The sequence below is a fragment of the Bombus huntii genome, chromosome 16 (assembly GCF_024542735.1).
Source record: "Bombus huntii isolate Logan2020A chromosome 16, iyBomHunt1.1, whole genome shotgun sequence".
Lineage (NCBI taxonomy): Eukaryota > Metazoa > Arthropoda > Insecta > Hymenoptera > Apidae > Bombus > Bombus huntii.
The window spans coordinates 5,332,750-5,346,336 of record NC_066253.1 but is presented as its reverse complement, the minus strand read 5'-3'; the positions used below and the strand labels follow the sequence as shown (position 1 = coordinate 5,346,336).

The 13,587-nt window shown below is 40.8% G+C and overlaps 1 long non-coding RNA gene across 1 annotated transcript; it reads left to right on the top strand.

Annotated features, from left to right (window-relative positions):
• The first annotated feature begins 2 nt into the window (after nucleotides 1-2).
• Nucleotides 3-13,405, top strand: LOC126874682 (uncharacterized). Its single transcript, XR_007692941.1, has 4 exons — nucleotides 3-1,435; nucleotides 1,780-2,786; nucleotides 11,934-12,174; nucleotides 12,321-13,405. It is a non-coding gene; the product is annotated as an uncharacterized LOC126874682 (long non-coding RNA).
• The last annotated feature ends 182 nt before the right edge of the window (nucleotides 13,406-13,587 follow it).

The following is a 13,587-nucleotide window of genomic DNA, read 5'->3' as shown; positions in this document are numbered from 1 at the left end:
GATCGAAGAAGCTCAATGAACAGAAGTCAGGGTATCGTATGTATATTGTAAATTTTATGGGAACAAGATATTCGATCGAGACCAATACTCTTACGTGCAATTATTCATACTGTTGTTGCTACTACAAACAAGTCTAGTAATCCGATGGATGTTTCTTTTCAATCTCAGCCGGTTTCTTTCCCTTTTCAAGAAATACGAGGGTAAAAAAGAGAGACAAAAGGGTATGCACGGACGGAAGGAAGAAGATAAAGATTGAGAGGCAGACTGGCCGGAGGAAGAAAATTGGTAGAGGCAGGCTCGTGTACGTTCCAGAAAACTGGCCGCCATGTCGGCCTCCACCACCCCCACTACATACCTATATGCAGCCAGCAGCACGAGATATCGTCCATTGCACTTTTCAAGCTTTCATGTGAACGCACTATACATATATACGCATGTGCTTCTGCCTATGTGGATAGGCGGCAAGCTCACACGTATCCAGCGGTAGCTCCCCGTAAGAGGAGAGACTGGTCCGCTCAGTGCACAGAAAAATAAAATCGTCCAGTGACATTTTACTGTTACATCAGTCCAACGTAAAATACATATTACGAATGTTAGAAAATCTACACATTTGTTAGTAATAGCGGGGAATTAATCCCCAAGGTATAAGTATTCTTCGTCATTATGCAATCTAAGTATAAGGATGGAACAGAATATAATGCTTGACTTATCTCTCTTATAGGAAATTAAAATGATTGAAATAGAGGTAATAGAGGTACTTAGAAAAGGACTGACATAGTAACACATCCTAGTTTATCAATATTTAATATTTTTACTACTGGTAAAGCTCAAAGATGATAACTTATAGTCTTGTACAATCACTCAATACTGGACCTTTCAAAAGCGATTCTCCGATTCTCCTTGAAAGAGTAACACATATGTCGCTCGTCACAGGGAGATATAAAGGGAAAAATCATCAGTAAAAATTAAACAGAATCAGAAGGATGTCGCAGGTGGTATTTTCGCTGCACGCTGGCTGATTTTCTAAGTCGACCTTAGGCGGGATAAAAGGGGGAGGGGGCTGTCTCCCACTCAATTGCAACGAGCTGGCAACGCTATTGGCAAGTGGCAACGCTGGTCGACTGCACGAAGGAGGGGTAAGAGTGAAACTATAGTAATGTGGAGTGGGGTCGATGGTCCCCCACTGGTTACGCCACTGGCACTGAATTTCGCACGGTCTAAACGGAGAGTTGACTGAGAGGAACAGAGACGGAACACGACAGACCACCGACTGCAAGAGGGTGAGAGGGCAAAGACCAGACGGAGAAAGAAAAAGGGAGAGAAATAGAGAGAAGAGGCAGCCATGTGCGTCTCCGAGCAGCCTCGAAGCTCTCTGCAACTATACGAACGTTCGGCTTCGTTCCCGTTCTCCTTCGCGCCGAATTCGTGCTAGCGTGTAAGTACGTTTACCCTGTCGAGTCCTCCCACCTTCCTACCCCTCCGTCCAGCCAACCCAGTAGCCACCCCCTCTCAATCTCCGTCTCTGTTCCTCCACTTTCCACCCCCGCGGAAAAGCAAATTCTCTCCGTGTCACTGAACCCGGCCGTCTGACCCCGTCGTTCGGTTTTTCCGCACGAGATGCCTCGACCTCGTCTCCGGAAGTAGGATGAGACTCTCCTTTTTCACACTTGTGGTGTTTATTACTACGTAATTCTAAAAAAAAAAAAAACTAATTTTTCTATATATGTTATCATTATAGGTACTTTATCTAACATATTTCATAAATAATTCCTGTTGCAGAGATATGAAATCTGGAAAGGTTCGTCACTGGAGTATGTTGCATCACACAAGGACCAGTGAAATTCTCAGTGCATCAAATAAGCGGCATCCTTTCCTCTCCGCTCCTCGAGCTCCCAATGAAAAAGATGATGCGAGGGCCGACGCGTGTGGAACACGAAGTGCAGCCGGGACCGTGGTTGATCGTTGTCGGGGAGCAAAGGTGCAAGCTTGATAGTCCGCCGTTCCGTTCGTTCCGCCGTTCCTCCCGTCCGGGTTCCACCGTCCATGTCTCGGTTCGTTCGCTGGTTCAGCTGGCGTCCCACGGCACGCAGTCTGTCGCTGTCACCGACGAAGCTCGTTTCTCGTATAGCCGTATGCCCGAACAACCAGTACGTGTTCCTTCATCCGACGTTTTCCGTCGTTTCTTTATTTTTAAATATGTCTATGTAGAATTTCTTTGTGCTATTTCGAGTCGCTTTTGTATTAATCTCCTGAAAAAAGGACGGTGTTTCGACGAGTGAATTTCAGTCCCCTCCCGCGGTTATTTAACATGGTTACGTATTTTCAGAGACACTTCCGGTAGAGGAAACTCGATTATCGGATACCAACTGTCAAAGTTCTTCGAGAGTTTCAATCATTTTCTAGGGGAATTCTAGTTTTTTGAGATTATTCTAAAAGTATGGTGAATTTAAGCTCGAGAATATTCTTGGATACGATTTTCCCTGAAACCGGTCGCGCGAATCGCGATTGTGACCGTGACTGGAAGGTGACATGGTATCTTCCGATGAGTGACGCGGGTGTCCAGTAAAGTGGCAAGTGTTTTCTTCTCTCTCCTTGGATCTGGAGACGCCGGTTTTTCCCCGGTTAATTGTGCTGTGTGACGGGTGTGTGCGTGCAGTGTGTCCACACAGTGTATGGTCGACGTGGTGAAGATTCAGGCGAGTCCTTATGTAGCTCTGGAATATCTGGTGTAATCGATGAGGATAATTGTAGGAGATGTGCTGCAGGCAGAATCTATTATTTCATGGGTAAGTGAATAGCAAATAAGGCAATATATTATCTATTTATCTATATATTAGGTAATTTGTTAATGCTTTAGGATACCAGTCCTTTTTATTATTTCAATTAATCATGTTCATTAATATCTTATGGGTATAGGTTTTTATTTTGTGTGTTGTTTGATAACCGGAAGCTCCGGCTTCGGAAATAAACGATCGATGCAAATGAATATTAACCCTGACTTCGGTGCACGTGGTATAGAGCGCTCGAGCAATTTATTTTTCCTTCACAATTTTCTGTCTTGTCATTCGATCATACTTCTAATATTTCTTTTACACATTAAAATTTACAGTCGTAAAAATGCAGTTAACGTTTTCTACATTACTAAAAGAAAAAGTTGGAGACTTTTGCAAAGAGGGAAGATCGATACTAGCTTGCACCTTCCTACCGCTATTACAAAGCTACAAATCTGACAAACTTATAACCGTGTATAGCTTCTGATCATCTGTATATTATATTCTCGATCATGAAATTATTTTAGTCATCATTTTTTAAAAAATTGTTAATCCGCAGTGAATTCCAGCGGGTTTTACTAAAGTTTTGTAGATCATTTCATAAGGTAAATGATTCCTTTTGCTCCATAAAGAATTTGCTTTGGTATGTGATGGAACTGCCGAAAGATGAACTTAAATTATCGAATGTGATGGCAATTATTTATGCGAGAAAGGAAAGGGTCGCCAATGCTCTTTCTTCAATTTTCGATGCCTGCATAGAATTCCACGTTAATGATGGAAGGAAGTATTTTTCACCATAGAGTGATAAAATTAACCTTAACCTCTTGTTAGATATGTACATGCACTCGGGGTCAATGACATTCCCTGTTGTTTCATTTCCCCCTGCAGCGCATGCGCACGTTTTGACAGGTCCGAGGCGGCGAAGATGTTTCTAAGAGAAGTATATGTATGTATGTATGGACGCCAACATCTTTGTTTCGGCTTGGAATCAAATTTTTCGCCTTTTAATAATACATTTGGCCGAAAAATATGATTACGATAAAGAATTTTCTACTAGAGATAAAGAGATCCATAATATTCTCAAGATCGTTGCTACGGTTATGTTGGTAATATATACCTCAAATAAAACTAAAAGAATGCTATTTAGTTTCTCTCCAGATATAAAACGTAATTAATTTTCTTCGTTTACTTTAATAGCTTTAACGTTGAAATAATATATTGAATTCTCAAGCAAATTGTTCGAATATCTTCAAACGAATAGGAAGGTTAATGCATATTTCGACAGGAAATAGCGAAGTTATTCGTTGGTAAAGGTTCCGAGAAAGCATTGACAGGACGCAATTCAATTTCTCTTTCCAATGATAAAGAGAACGACTGGATACAGTCAGCGAGGTAGCCGTAATATTCCATTGTGTCTTGCTTTCCATATCAAGGGGCATTGGCATTGCTTTGTTTCTAGAAACATCACACATTCTTCGAGTCATGCCACTGTGTTGCAAATCATAGCGCAGGAGATAACAAAAGAGACATTGTACCGCGACTTGAGTTGCAGATATTATGCAGCTGAGGAAATTTATTGCGTTTAGAATCGTTTGAATGATTTTGTTTTAAAAACAGACGATTTGTCGTCTTTTTTCAGCTCGCGAGGGAAACAAATTATGCTACATACATATATTTTATCCACACGTTCTACCTCTTCTACTTGAAATTGTATTCTACCGACGCCATATTGAAATGGCGCGCTACAACTGAGCGGTTCGCGTTGAACCAAGATTACAGCGGCAGAATTATTTTTCGGTAAACAATATCAATGTTATACTTATGTGAATGTTAATTCACGTCCATATACCATAAAGCGATATGTATAAATTGCTTAAAAAATGGAAGTTATATAAATTATAGGTTGCCTGTAATTTTGAAATACTTATAGTTTTTCTATATTTATTTTAGCGTAGTGGTGCGGTGTGGTTGACGTGTTTGCAAATGGCCTCAATGCTCGCCTCCTCTGCGTTTGTTTTCTCCTTCGTTCTTTTTCATCATCACGTGGCTGTGTAGATCGATCGAATCAACGTGCTTTGGATGTAGCAAAATGAGAATGGTAAAAAAGGATAGACCGCTGGAAGACAGATAAATGCGCGAGAATTGGAGATTTATCACACTCTTGGAACTCGAAGCACATTGTCGTTAGTTTCGATAACTTATCGACAGCGATTGTTTCGAGTGAAAAAGAGACACGGCTGATGAAAATTAGAGGCTGACGGAAAATACTTCGGGCTTGGACGGGTTTTTTACAATTTTTCCTCCCTTCCGTCTCCCTAATCTCGTGGCAGTTCGCAACCCATATCTGTTAGTTTCTTCCCGGAACCGATATTCGATTCCTCTGGACACGCGATGTTTTTTGTTTACGAAACTAGAGGCTCATAAAGTACGTTTAATCGATTCCAAATTGGGCCGCGAAGACGATAGGCCTTTTCCATGAATGAGAAGTCGAATGTTTTTTTTTAGGTTTGCTCCAGTCGGTAAGGTAGGCGAAGGATCGAGAATTGAAAGTTCGAATGGGAAGCTCGTACGAGGGGACACGAGAACCGAAAAAGACACCCGCGAGCGAGATCAATACCTCGCCGGTGCAATGTACTCCCGCGGTCTCCTCGTTGCAGCTCGATTGATTGTTCGCGAACGAAAAACGAGTGGCGAACGGAAAAAGCGAACCGGAAGTGAAAACCGTCTATATGAGTAAAGAAGAAGCTGTACTTTTAATCAAACTTTAACACACCAGCTATGTGTGCAATTAATTTGGAGACTGGAGAATAAAGAGAAAGGAGGAAACTTAAATGTAATTAATATCACTTTAGTAGTTGGTAAAACGTTCGGTTCGTGGAAGTGGAACGGAAAGTAATAATGGTCAAGTAGTCAGTTCCCTGATCGGTCACGATGATTTTCGCTTATTTTAAAATTATTCTCAAGTTTCTTTATATAATTTTTTAGTTTCTTATCGTACCGTGGAAAAGAAGAATGTAGCCAAGTTGGCGGCTTTTTTCCAAATTCAATCGAAGCAAGCGGTGAGAACGCTAGGAAGGGAAGACGGAAACGGAAACTAGTTCCGGCCAAGATCAATACCTAAGTTGTGCAACAGACTGTCTGGCGCAAGCCTTGTTCCTTGCTTGCGTGTTCCCCGTGCGCGGCACGCAGCGTGCAACGCCTCGTTGCAACCGGTGCAACGTGCAATGCCACGATTTACTCGCGTCACGGACACACGCATGGCTACTCTTATCTAGCCGGCTATTGGCTAGGTCAGTGTAATTGATATTAAGACTCGATACTTGCTACACGTGTTTGTTAATCATAAAAAAATTATATTACATATGATTATATGTATCTCCAATAACATAAGAATGCATATCCGTTTAATCAGTTGTTAGTTCGTTAGATTTTAATCACAGCAAAAGTTGCGTTCTAATCAATCTGTTTCTAATAATGTCTCTTAATTGCGCACTAAAATTGAATTACACGAACGATATTTTAGATTCTTTAAGATATCGCATTTAGGTTCTGCGATTGTACGTGTTTTTTCTTGAGGGAGAGTCGTCGTGCGATTCACGAATTGCACTTGCTAATTTCCTATTCATAACTCATGATACATCATCTTTGACCAGTGTTCTAGCTTCGCGCGATACTTGTATTTGACTCTGCCGTTATCAGAAAATGATACTAACGGGCTGCTACGTCTCACGAATACTCCTGTTTATCGGAGCTATTTTTGCTGTTGTCGTGCCTCTGTTATTTTTAGGGAAACTCAAAGATAAAAATATTTTACACTTGAACATCTTATATTTCTACAAAACCAAAGAAATACTTAGATGTCATGCCTCATGGAATCTAAAATAATATCAGAAAAGAGGCATGTATATACATACATATATAAAAATCTTAATATATGCCGTCTATCTTTAAATTAATCATAGAAGATAAGAAATTATGACATTTATTACACGACATATACATTTATGTAAAGGACAGTTAACTTAAACGAAAATGAAGATTGATCCAAGCATCGAAGAAACATTCCTGGAGCTAACAGCGATCGGCTGACGAAGTTCTGTAACGTAGCTATGGAGACGTCTGACATTGACAATGAACAATAATCTTGCGGTGTCGCGTTACACCTGCTGGCTGTCCGCGTGTTCAAAATGGATGTAATTAACGCGATTCGCCAGATATTCGCAGATAGCGACAGAGCGTTAATTGGCACTGATTCGCGACACACAGTTCAAGGCCGTTGATAATTAGCTTAGAGCTCGAACACAGGTAATTGAAATTAATTGGCAACCTATGTCCTGGTGAACCATCTTTCCTCTCTTCTTCAGGAGCTTCCGGAGGATTATTGCAATTGCTCGTGTCTCAAATTAAAAATTAAGAACTAGTTAGAGATAGATAGAGAGACTTGAGAGATAGTGGATATTTTTTGAACAAGGAACTGACGAATCAACACATCGTCTAATAACAAATTTTGTAACCGCGTTATTGCAATTAGATGTTTCCCGTTACTGGATTGATGACTGCAACTTTTCCTAATAAATAGCACATTATCAGCCGATAAGCCCAGGCTTGTAAATGATATCGACGTTCATCGAACAGCGCAGGAGCTGCGAGAGAATTTTCGTTGGTCGCCGACTGCGCGGTTTTATTTTTCAAGTTCGTTGCGATATTTCTCCGCCGATAAAGCGTAATCTTATCTAGCGTCAGTCGAGGGTTACGTAAGCAGATACGAATTTGGATTCTGGAGTGTGTCACAGTCAGGATTGCCCCGCGACCATTTACATAATTGCAACAATAAGTCCGCGAGCAAAGAAACGTGCCCGGCATCAAACGATTTAATGGAGATATTAATTTATCGAATCAGGGATGGCCGACCTTGTTCCAATCTGTTTGTCGTCATTCAACCAACTTCGTTGAAAGGAAAACCTCATCTCGTTCGCATTTTTTAAGCTTCTTTCTGAAAATATTTTACTCGACAGCCTTTTTCTATTCTGGAGTTACGACAATTATCTTGTTGTAGGTTTATTTGATGTTACACCGAGGAAGTTCGAAGGATTGAAAGAGACAGAAGTAAACCGATGTACGTAAAGAAGAAAACATAGGAATTTCGAGAAAAATTCAAAGGGCAGGGTAACGTATCGAGTCGATCCGATTGTCGGTGTCTGCCCAGGAGGCAAGCTACCTATTCTATACAGAACACCCATCCAGGCCCATAATTCGTGAGTTGAAAGAGGAGCGGGAGAGAATGCACGCAGTGTGCGTTCGATCTAGCCGGTCTCTAGTAGAACGCATGCCGGTCATTGGTCGGTTTGCTCTATATGGTGGGCGGGGATAGGCGTATGGGAGTACTAAATCGAACCATGGTGTCCCTTTTTTCTATCCCTTCCCCACCCCCTCCTAAAACACTCTCTCACCCCTCCCCTCGGCTGGGCCTCTTCCCCCCCCGTGTGTGTATTCATTCAGTTCTTCTCTCTCTTGCCCATAGTCGGTGGTGAACATTTGGTTTTATCTTCGTTGCGCAAGTTTTCGACCAATCTGCCTATGGTAAGTCGTTAAATCGAAGTCTGATGAAAATTCGGATCTTCCACTTCCTATTCTATTTCCGTCGCTCTTCTGTGAACTACGTAGAACACCAGTATGCAATTCTAATGTTAAAAGATCGTAATGTATACGATCGTGATTTTGAGCTACAGAAAGCGAATTGTGATAAAGTTGTCCTAATTCTCTGGATACGTAGTACTCACTACAAAATTGGGAAATTTTAGCTTTAACGTATTGTAACTTTACTACGATACTATGTAACTGCAATTCGTCGAGAGCCAACGAGTGAGCAACAATGAAAGAAGCTATAAATTTCCCATTCAAAATATCAAATGCAATATCAAAGGAAGGTGAAGTGCTTGCCGAGGACACTGGAAACACGTTCGAGCGTAGGGAAGGCAGATGGTAGTTAGGAGGCCGAGGTAACGCATTATAACGGCAGTCTAGTTGCATCGGCCGCTGGTCCAGATCGGCTTGATACTCGCCGAGCTGCAACCGAAGGCGAATACACCTTCGGGCAGGTCCTTTTTCCTCGGTTCGCGGCTCTCGTTCCCCCAGGACAGGATTGACCAGTTCTCCGCCGATGCAAGCTCGCAGGATATTCAAATGCGCCTGGTTGGTGTCTTTCTGTGCTTCCTTTGCCATTCGTTTCTCTTTGTTTCTTTCATGCTTTTGGGGAGAATCTTGTGACATTTATTTGCTTAGTTAACAGGAGAATCCTCAAGCAAAAAGGAACTCTGTATATAGATATTGTTGTAAGAGAAGTTTTAGACGCCATATTGATTTTAAAGGAAGAGATTAAATAACAATGGAATGTTCGATAAGCATAGGTTTTTACTTTCGTTAAGATTCTAAGATGACATTTAAATTATGTTCTTAATTTCAGTTAATTCTTTTCCGAGACAGAACTGAAAATAAATTTTATTTCGTAGGATTGTTGGTTCACGTTGGTTCCGTTCCAAGATGGAGGGCGCGCGTAGGAGATATTCCACCTGTTCCGGCAGTGGAAGGTCGATTCGCTTTTCAACGAGTTAAATCGATTATCGTTTCCCATTTGGCGACCTTATTCTCCGACTCCACACTCCCATTATCTCTCATGTGTTGCTCTGTGAACGTATTAAGGTGTGCCTTACATGTCGCTGTCACTCGTCATGATATTACAGTCCTTACAAAAACGCCACCTTTTTCTTTCCTTCGTTCTTTGAGAACTTGTACGATATTAATTCTTTTCCACCTGGACCAATCTATAATCTTGTACAAAAACGTTCGTCCTTCAAAGTCATTGTCAGTCATTTCCACTCCTCTACAGGATACGTTTATATTGTTTTTAACGGATTTAATTCGTGTAATGCGCACGATTTTTTCTCAATTATCGAAATTCGTGATTATATACAGAGCATAATTATTCGCAAGTGAGTGTGCCTGTATAATACACACGTAGGTTGACTGTACATGCAAGCGAGACCTGATCGCATCGTGTTGCTATGGGGACGTTTCTTCTTCTCTTCTTTTACTTCTCGCTCTACTCCCCTTCTCCTCTTTTTTTCTTTTTACTGATTTCTTGCGGTTTACGGAGAAATCTATCTCCACCGCAACCACGTTTTTTTAACAATGACGATGTACCAGCGACGACAATGGAAAGGAATCCGTGTCAACCTGTGTAATTAACTTCATGTCGGTAATTTACGACTTACGAGTCGTTTTGATTTCCTTCACTCATACACGAACATATCCTGGTTCAAATTAAAATCCAGATGACTCAGACTTTACGAAGTCTAAATATTTTTTAATATATAATTAACGCAATCTTCGAAATTTAGAGAATTATTGCATAAATGATATAGCATGAAGGGCCTCTACGATGATCGTACGAAGAAAATCTAGACTCAGTTTCTTAAAAAATTGGGAAAATCTTGCAACAAGTTGTTGTAGAATTAAATAAGTTAGAGAATTGGAGGATAGTGAATGTGTATGTATCTGTATTCTTAAACAATTGTGATTTTAAATTATAATAATATATTTTAACAGACACTTTTCTTTTCAATTAGAAATTATATTTAGGGTTTTAGAGTGAAATTAGAGTTTCCTCTGCTTGCGAATTTTTCTTCTTTAAAAAACAAGAACAAATACATGTACATATTGATGGGTTCTATGAATGTAACGTGTTCTATTGTCAGGCAGCGTTACATTCCGCGAAGCAAGCCGACGTGCAAATGTATCGGCAGAGATAAAGAATCACATGTTGAAAACTGAGTCTGCGCGTAAACAAAGAGCCAGTCAATATTACTGGAATCTATATGATAAAAGCTGTGATTAACAATTGAAGTTCAAAGAGAATACTAGTGGAAAAATAATGGAACATGAAGAGGTACTTGATTCCTTTCCATCCTGTTGGGCCGATGCTCAAATGCACTACATACCATAATTTCGTTACTTATCCCAATAACATCCATCTCACAGAAATATATTTCCTTTCCAGAATACACCATTCCTTATAAAGCCAATTTGCGAAGCTGTTCCGTTTTATAAACTACAAATCTTCCTTTGTTTCCTGGTTCCTCTCTCCACGACAAGCCCAGCGATGCTTCAATTACTTTCTGAAAATACTATCCACGACCTTAAGAAAAGTGTCATGACAAAATGTTGCGCCCACTAAGTACATACTTGATTGTGAAGAATAGCATGCATAAAATCATCCGAGGCAGCCACCGTAGCAGAGAATTTCTAAGACAATAAGGGAGGAATTGGATGGGCGAAAAACCAAGGGCGTCAATTTGGAAGAATTATTTCAAAAATATTATGAGCAAAGTGCGTTCGGCCCTGGGATATGCAGTTCATTCACACGGCTGTGTCTCGCTAAATATAATATGGCGGTGACCCCGGTCCTCCACCGTCGACTCTTCCCCCTCCCACACCCCTTGATCCCCCCCTACTCCCTTCGATGCTTCCCTAATTCAACGCCCCTGTGATTACGTCTCCGTCCCCGCGCCTCCTCGTTCCCGGGACCATTCCACTTCGCTTCTTCGTATGTATTCCCTTCTCTTTTCCTTTCTCTTCACTTCGCTTAACTTCCTTTCTTTTCTCCCCCCTCCCCCGCCCTCCTTCGTCCTCCCCCTCCTCCCTCCTTACATTCTCGTCTTTTGCCCCTGGAGCTTTCTATTCTCTGTCTCTCGAGGAAGAAAAACCGAGCGAGAAGAGGCCTCTGATCCTCTTATCTTTCCTGTTACTTTTACGGTTGTTCCAGTCGTACCAACCAACGATGATTGGCAGACTTGCTTGCGAGCTTTTGAGCTTTGTATGCTTAACTTTAGTTCTCTTAGAAGTTTTATGATGAAACTTTAGGGATTCTGTTTCAAACGTGCAGTAAATGTTAATTAAAATTGATTGCAGTTAAATTGGGATGAAATCCATTCTTAGTAGATTCCATCGGAGATGGTTTTATGGATTCAGGATCATTTTGAGGAGAAATTACTTGTAGAGTTTAAGAAGGGACGCTTCCATTAATATCTTGCCGCTTTCAGCAAACTCGATGATCGACTATTAGTTACTAAAAGTTCTCTCTTTTCTTGTTTCTTTACATGGTAGGAGGAGACCAAGGATGAGCCGATTGCCGAGGAATCAAGAGAGGAGTGCAGCTTTTCGTGTAGCGTACATAATTCCCGCTCGACTACTCCTGCATCCAGGTCCTTCGCCGTCTTCCAAACCTTAAGATCCGTTCACAACGAACAATCTCAACTTCCCTATGTTTCCTTCCCCCAAGGAAACTTGGAACTTCGAGATTTACAATTCAAATCCATGGTGAATTTGTCTTTAAATGAGATCCAAGGTAAAATTAATATTATTCGCTGTCGTATACATGGGTATTAAATCTAAATAATATCTTTAAAATCGATTACTCAAGCACTCTATATTCTTAAGTATAACGTAACCAGCTGGTCCGGAATATTTTTTAATCTACGGCACATATTTCAGGTCCAGGTTGTAAAACGTAATCAGTCAGTTGGAAACGATGCCTAACATCCCTTAGGGCCGCGTGAGGAGATGGCAGAGGCCATTCAACTGTCTACGAGGCAGCAGGCAGGGGATTTTTACAACGCCCGGACTCTCTACCTACTCTCCTATATTCTTCTTGCTCTTCTTTCCTCTCTCCATCTTCTTCGTCCTCTTCTTCGTCTTGTTTCTTGTAGGATAGCCCCGGCCCTCTTTTTCTATGCTCTCCTGATCTCTCTACCCGGCAATGGCGCAGTAAACCGGGGGCCTACGCGTGAGAAGTTTGATTCTAAAACTCGAATTATATCGAATTTCACAGAAAAAATAATGCCTCTAAATAACAACTGTAGAATATGCTTGTCGATCGATAGATTTATTAATGTTCAACGAGTTTGACAATTATTGATATTCCTTTACACTTGACGAAAATCATGATTAAGTCCTTAAGGAAGCAGCGATTTCAGCTGTTAATTCGTCAACTTAAATGAATCTCTTAGTTTCGTTAACGTGTTGTTCTTATTATTCTACTTGGCAAACTATGCTTATAAAAGAAAAATCGAAGAAACAAGAATATAGTATTTTTATTTGTTATGATCAAATGCTATTTTGTTAATTTCCAGATGCAGTTGCAGTATTCCTCCACGGACAGTAGGAAGCAGTGAAAGGAAGCTGGGAGCACATGGCGAAACGATCCAGTGATAGCCGTTATCAGCTATACTTGATGATACTAACCCGTAGATCCGAACTTGTGGGCTTTTTTATATGTATACCGCAAGCTCCTATCTACCGGTACATGTAGTCAGGCCAGCATTTAAGCTTTTCGACGGAACCTCCTCCTTCTCCTTCACACACCCCTCTGCCCTCCTGAAAGCCCGCAGCACTTCCGGTTATCAACGCGTGCATTTTTTGCCAAGTAATTTTCTCGATTGTATGAAAAGAAGTGAAAAAGGACGAGTATGACGAATGAAAGTAGGGATGAAAAGAGCAGTATCTACCGTTCTGTCACTTCCGGTTTACTGACAAATTAATTACGAATAGTAATGTAACGATCGAAGCGTCGTAAGTCTTGAAACACAAAACATGAATGTACTTACTTTGATCAAAGCTAACTTCGTCAAACCTGTGTTCTGAGATTAGTTAGAATATGCAATTTGTTCAGGCATTTCTTGATTATTAGTACGTTACATAATTATTTCTTAATAAACATCGATATTATTATGCTTTATTATATTATAAACTACTATATTAC